This window comes from Cupressus sempervirens, chromosome 4 (genome assembly GCF_028749045.1).
Source record: "Cupressus sempervirens isolate cs-2001-9-10 chromosome 4, ASM2874904v1, whole genome shotgun sequence".
Classification (NCBI taxonomy): Eukaryota; Viridiplantae; Streptophyta; class Pinopsida; order Cupressales; family Cupressaceae; genus Cupressus; species Cupressus sempervirens.
The window spans coordinates 76,569,589-76,577,209 of record NC_143121.1 but is presented as its reverse complement, the minus strand read 5'-3'; the positions used below and the strand labels follow the sequence as shown (position 1 = coordinate 76,577,209).

Sequence of the window (7,621 nt, the reverse complement as noted above, 5' to 3'; positions counted from 1 at the left end):
ATCTTCGTCACAATTTTTCCATGATAGTTTGTTATTCATCCAAATGGAAACCCTTGTAGGGAAAACCTAATTGCAATGCAACAATTAAATGTAATGTTGAAATATAGGAGAGAGATTCTTTTGGTTGAACTAGAAGATAAATCATCTTCTAACAAAATGACAGAGACTTTTGGTGAAGGATCCAAAGTACATCAATTCAATTATAGTCTAGTAAATTTAGGTGCCATCTTTATCATAAGTTTTTGAAGATAGTCCACTATTTGTAGGTGTCATCTTCATCAAAAAATTTCCATGATAGTCTATTAGTTTGAGGAGTCATCTCCATTACAAGTTTTCCATGGCATACTTGTAGTTAGAGGTGCATTGAAGACCTTTTATCACTACATGAGCTAGTAGTAGATGGTGATTATTCATTATCATCATCATCATCTAACATAGAATCACATGAATATCATGTTTTATAGCCCACATGGCCTAGGTATTGACGGTACAACTCCAAGCACTAAACAAACCATATTTCAAATTATTATCTTTATGTGTTGATGTTTAAGTTGAATGTTCTAGAGTTGAAGAGAGAAACACACTCAATTTTTTTTTTCTTTTTGTTCTTTTTTTGGATATGAAACTATTGTCTAAATGATACAATATAATTATGTATTATTAAAACAAAAATACAAGAAAAATATGATACCAACACAACTATATTTATAAAACAAAAAATTCGTCATTATTATTTCTTCTAAGCTTTTACAACTACAACTTCTGCATATACATTTCCTTTCTTTTCTTTCGTTACTATAACAAAAAGTATAATAGTTGTTACAGTAGACCAACATTCCAAATGATAAATCTGCATCTACACACTTTTAATAAAATGAAACAATAAGTACATTAAATTCTTTTTGCAACTAGACTCTTTTTAACACTTATCATGAAAACATCATTGTGAAAAAAACACTTGAGCAGAGACTCTCCCATTTATATTACACAACAATGGCTGAGCTTTGGCATAAAAAATAATAATGATAGTAATAGTATTCACTTCCATCTTCAATATTATCATAAAAACCTACAACAAAAATACACATGTACCTATGGAAATATTCTCGAAGAGAAATCCCTCTCCTCGACCACCGGAGATGCAGGTGTGATTGGAGGTCGTGAATGGAAGAGCTTTTGAAGTCGAGCACAGTAGGAAGAATGAAAGAAAGACAATATTGAGAGTTTCGAACTACTATTTTCCCCCCCTATATTGATGCAAATGCAGGGCCCTGATTCATATTATTCCCAGGGCTAGCAGGCATCATTAATCAAGTGGGTGGAGAAAACCTAAAAAAAAACTGGGCTCAGAGAAAAGCATGCGAAAATGCAGAGATAACCATGCGAAAATGCTCCAAAAATGTCAAATGAAACCGAGCGTGAAAGACGTAAAAGGGCAAATGTTTTTTTAACTTTGCAGATGTATAAGCCCTGTGTTGGTCAAAATTTTGACCAACACGGGTCTTATATGTAAAAAAATGAAAATTTCGCCTTTACATTTCAACCACCCTAAATTTATTTAGTTGATGGTCAAAATTTTTGGTCGATAAATGATGTTAAATGTAGTAGTAAAGGGCTGCAAAAACAACTAAAGTTGCAATTTTAATAGAACTATGAGGAGGTACAGATTCATGATTTTCAGGAAGTTTGGTGATGATAATAGTACATGCAAGCAAAAGGCACAGAGTGAAGTTTGCGATTGCCCACAATAATTTAGGGCCTATCCTGTGAGCCATAGTTTCTATCATCAAAGAAGTTGCTCCTAGCATTATTGAATTTAGCATTAGGCCAAATGATCCTAATCTGACACCTTCATCATATAAAATTGGAAGAGGTTCATGACCAAAAGGGTTTCCCTTATAAACTTCTTGACCCATCCAATCTGTGTCAAAGAGTAAGAAGGGGAACCACGCAAGCCATGTTAGTGTAGTTACAATAAGTAAATACAACATTGGAGAAGGGAGATCTCTAAAAGCACTAAATAGCTCCCATATGAATGTCTCCTGGGTTGCTTCATCAACCTCCTGCTCCTCATCATCTTCATCATTTTCATCAACTGGATTATGAATTTTACCTCCCACTGCCTTTGCCCCCACTTTTGCTTCTGCTTGAGCCTTTGACCATCTTTTTTTAGGGGTGGCTGTTACACTGAGAATGGTAGCAAGCACTAAGAGTATTATTGCTATAAAAAATGTAGACTTTAGATTAGCACAGCTGACACCATAGGCCTCTGTTCTTGTGAACGAAAGAATTTTATACCATTTACTATAAGAACCACTCGCAAATCCTAACACATTCCCTACTACCATAAATAGTGAGAAAAAGGCATTGGCACTCCTAGTTCGTCTCTGGTTTTTTCCTGCCAGAGGAAAAGCATTTAGAAATACGTATGGGTGGAGCTTCAAGAGGCACTAGAATTTAGTAAAATATTTCATTCATCAAATTAAAGTCCTTCATTTAGCAAGAGAATACAATCTAGAGTTCATTTATGGTTGCCTAGTTTTAATTTCTTGTGGCTATTTGTGAAGAGCAAAATTTTCTCATGGAAACACTATATTGAGTCCTTGAATGATAGGGAGATTCAGAATTCTTCCCTCAAAATTTGCACTACTTAGCCCATGAAAGTAAACAACTTTTTCCTTGGAGTGAAATTCCCCATGGACAATGTCCCTCTCCAAGGAATGCAAAGAAATTAGACCTTTCTGGGATATAGTCAATGAAATATAAACCAAGTATGGATGTTCTTTTTGGCAAGTCTCTCCATTAAGAAAAGAAACTGTATTTGCAGTAGAGGAGTCTTTAATGGGTACACACTAGAATATAAAAAATCCAAACCTATCTAGCACTGCCTTTGATGAAATATGCACTCCTAATAGGAAATGCTCAACATAAGATAATGGGATATAGCCTTTGATGAGCACAATTATTCAAATTACAACCATCAAGAGCTAAATTTTAAAACTCTATAACCATTAATGAAATCTAATGATAAACCATAGGAAATTATTGGCTTCAACCAAAGTCTCTTTAAATGTGGTATGGAAACAATTTCAAAGACCTATGATGAGCTATGGTAATGAAATATTTTGCTTGACTAAATTTTTGAAATAAAAAACAATTGGTACATCCCTTTGTAAATGGTAAATTAAAAATATCCCATAGGTAAAACTTTCTCTGAAGGGAATAAATATAGTTGATTGCGGATTAATACAATAATAGTTTCATGAATCTAAACATTAGTCTCCGTAGATTAAAAATTAATCACCTCACCATCCTGTAATGGCTGATCTTAACAGAGACATTCTATAAACAGATACTTCCTTCAAGGTCTTTTTTCTACATGGCTAAGCTAAGGAGGTTTTCCCAGACAACCCTTCATGGAAAAGTCTTGAAAATTGGGTATTGAAGATTGAAAACCTCGAGAGGTGGGAAATGTCAAAGTTTTGCATTAATCAAAAAGATTTCTTTCTCTAAAAATTTTAGTTGTTTTATACATGGTACTTTTTGTTGGAAATTTTCTATAAATGGTCATGTTCAAGCGAGATTGGAGCTAACACCAACATAGGACAAATGTCTGCAAGTTGACCATTACCTTGAACAATACTACAAGATGACATTGAAAAAAAGAGAGGGGAAAAAGAAATGTAGCTCAAAAAGGCTGTAAGTAAGGCCTTAACCATCATCTTAAACATAAACTTTCTAGATACCATTGCAACAAATAGCCAAACAATATAAGCATGACATACCTAATAAATCTGTGAGGATTGCCCTGCAAGGCCCTTGAAGCATATTGTTGGCAAGATCAAGGAGCCAAAACCCCAAAACAAAATAGTAATAGCTCTTGGCTTGTGTGAGATTAAATCACCAAACATACATCCCAAATTTGCTGAAAATCCAATGACCATAATTACCATTACCACAATGCATGCTCCCATAACTATAAATGGCCTCCTTCTTCCTCGGGAGCACTCACATCTATCACTATAATACCCCACTATTGGTTGCACAAACATGCTAGAAATAGGGCCACACAACCATATATAACTAGCCCATGTATGAGGAATACCTAAAACCTGCACATATGGCGTCATTAAGGAGAGCTGCAAAACCCATCCAAATTGCATCCCTGCTGCCATTGATGCAACCTTGCTAGAGTTCTCAGAGGAACTCCATTATTCACTTTTCTTCCCACACAAAAATTTCTATTCATGATTAAAAAAATCCCACCAACTCCAAAAAATTGGTATCCGTATGACAAATAACATCAATTTTTCAATGAAACTCACAATCAATTACTACCGCGGTAAAAGAGGTTTCAAATGATGGATATGATGATAACATTAACTATTGCATGAACCTAATGATGTGTGTGATTTGTGATATGATCCTTATGAATATGTGTAAGTTGTTGCAAATAATGATAGGTGATGGTAGAGATGGAAACATCACCTGAATACAATGAGTATCTTTATTTGTGATGGGACTAAGTTCATACTTAATTAATAATAATATTGGATGGTTGGTAATGTGCTGCTGTAGGATTCTTTTAGATTATTAGGTTTTTATTGCCCAATCCTGAATAATTTTCAAAAAAACACAAAAATTAAATCTGAGATGTATGGCAAGATTATCCAACACAATCTCAAATCTAGCTTAAACACATTTGATTTTGACAATCTCTAGTATTCAATGATGAATAGCAAGCTTGAAAGAAGATACATAAGATTTGAATACACAGAAATCGATTCTTGGAGCCAATAACATAGCAGAAGCTAAGGTTGTGCTCGGGTCTAGTTACCAAAGTCAATCACAATTGTAAAATTGCATTAGGAAGGAAATTGTCTTATCATGAAAAATGTTGTCCTAGGGGAGATTGTATTACTGGAGAATTAACAAAGTGATGGAGATCCTCTCAAGTCTACTTGCAACATTCTAAAGTTTCAAAATATTATGGTAAAAAAAGAGGGAAGCATGGATGCAACCCATCTTTCTAATGTGGCCATCGAGTCAAAGGATTGCATGCATGCAATGACCTTCATGGACCTAAGGAAAATCAGTGCCAAGGATTGGTGAGAAGATAGGCAAGTACACAAGTCAAATACAAACTCAAAAATGCGTCGCTTGTAATCCTCTATAGAGTGGTAGATATCTTGTGTGGAAGAAATTGTGATCTCAAAAGGGATACCACATTCAAAGGTACTTTTGGATGCTTGGATGTGGCTAGTGAAAACCACCTTTCCATTGACAATATTGGCAAATTTCTCTCTTCAGGCCACAAAAGAAATGATTGTATTTTTGGGGAAAGTTTCCTAGAATAGATTGAAAAAAATGAAATTCAAAACAAATGAAATCGTGCATAAATTGTCCATTATGTTGGGGGATGACTATCTTATGACAAAAGGCAGATACTGCTCAAATGTGGAAATTACATCATTGTTTATGGGGCAGTGCTTGAAATTCGATACAACTACAAACATGAGAAGGGTCATTGAACTTGGAAGCAATAGCTAGAAACTATTTACTATTCCCAAGCTATTGTCTATTTGCAATTCTATATTAAAACAACAAATAAAACTAAGGCCTCACAATGTTACAATGCACTAACTTTCTTTAAATTAACTTTCTAGAATGATGACATGGTGAGCAGACCCAAGTGGGGGTATATATTTTACAGATTAAAATGTCCATTTCTAAGCTACTATTACAAATTCAAGTAACAATATGAAAGAATCATTTCTACAAATGCAGGAATGAAGTATGAAAAAGGGGTAGACCTAAACCAGTGCATTCTTCAAAATTCATCATGTCAACAAGAAAAAGATCATATAATGTATCTCACTGAATAGATAAGCATGCAAGCCTGAAATCCAAACATCAAAAAGCTTTGGCTTAGCTTAAAAAGTTACAACACAGAACACAAAGTAAACATGAATTTTACTGGAGGACTGGAAGTGATACAAGAGTTATGTGAAAATTTGACAAAAAATAGTTGAAGAGTTGGAAATCAAGAAATGATCTAGATCTGTGCTCGAAAGCATTCTTGATCCCACTGATCTAGGTAGTAAAATTATTAAGTTTGTATTGCTTAACAGTCACAAGGTTTCTAATGCAAAAGTAAAGATCTATAGTATGTTAGTGCCCAAAAGCAATAAATACGCCAGCCCATAATAAGAATCTATTTGTTTCCATGTCTTACATATCAGTAGTGACTCACTGACTTATCATTAGAACATATCGAGGACTACTTAAGTCGATGGCACTAAGTTTGAAAATTTAAATAGAATACCCATAGCTATGCATATAAAAAACTTACAGAGGTTGTGTGGATATATCCATGGAGTTGCTGGTTTCCCAGGTTAACTATGTTGGATAGTAAAAATGTTTTCTAGAATTTTTTTCACAAGTTTGAATCTGTCAGAACTAGTAGCCACTAATTTATTATGTCAAATCAACATATCCAACATCTAGCAGATAAATGTACAATACAATTTGTGTGCTATTCACATTAAATTGTACAAAAATGATCCCTCAATTGAGGACAAAGTATCTTTAATGAGTACATCAGATATGTTGGTCTGATTTTTTGCGAATCAAATTTTCTTAGGATCATAAAAAAAATCAGATGAGAAGTTTTTGATAAGTCATAGGGCTTTAGGTTTTGGCATAATATATTTCAATACCTTTGAAAAATATGTGAAAAGCCTTAGGTTTGTCCTTTTAAGTTTTTCCTTGCGCAAAAATTTTAAAAAAAAAAAAAACAACAAGGAGCGAATATTCTTTTCTCGCCTGCTTGATCGCCGTTGTTAAGTCTTTTGAAAAAGGGGTTTTAATCTTGCCGTCTGATCTGATTTGAATCTACAGTTGTCACATGTTTGCTATGGCAAGATGCTCGTATGCTACGCATAGCGAGGTAGTGACCATCGGAGAATTATGTGTGATACTGAAAAGTGTAGTTTGGTGTCCTGAAATGTGTTGGCAAGAAGATCTATTGACCATGTACTATGTCCCAGACCAGTCAGTTTCAAGAAGAAAGGCACATGGAAATATTTGCAAGTGGTGTCACCAGAGTTTAATTTTATCCGGCAATTCGCCAAGTCGCTAACTGAAAACACTTGTGACTTGTCAGTGGCGATATAGCGAATGCCCAGATTTTCCAAAGACGGTGTCTTTCTGAGATCAGAAGTAATTTGAGGATCCCAAGGAAGATATGGTGCACGTTTCACTTTTGTCCCTCTGTAGGTTATTGTCTTTTGTAGTTTCTTTTTTCGGGTGTTTTTTTTAAAGTGCTTACCGGAACTCGCCATATCGCTAGCTAGATTTGTGGTTTTATGTCGATAGCGATGTAGCGATTGGTCAAAAAATGGTAATGTAACTAAAAAATCCTCAAAGGTGGGCCCCGAATGAGTGACGTGATAAGGTTGAGCTATGCAGATCAAATTACATGGTGGTGTCCTGTTGAAATATCTTTGAGCTAGAAAACTTTGATTCATCGGAGCTCGCCATGTCGCTAGCTGAAATGTTGGTTTTTTTGCCAGTAGCGACATAGCGATCCACCTGAAAGTCATAAACACAACGAGGCCCA

General features: G+C 34.8%; 1 pseudogene; it reads right to left on the bottom strand.

Annotated features, from left to right (window-relative positions):
- Positions 1-1,595: 1,595 nt before the first annotated feature.
- LOC149560012 (putative sucrose transport protein SUC6 pseudogene) lies at positions 1,596-4,249 on the bottom strand (annotated as a pseudogene).
- Positions 4,250-7,621: the final 3,372 nt, after the last annotated feature.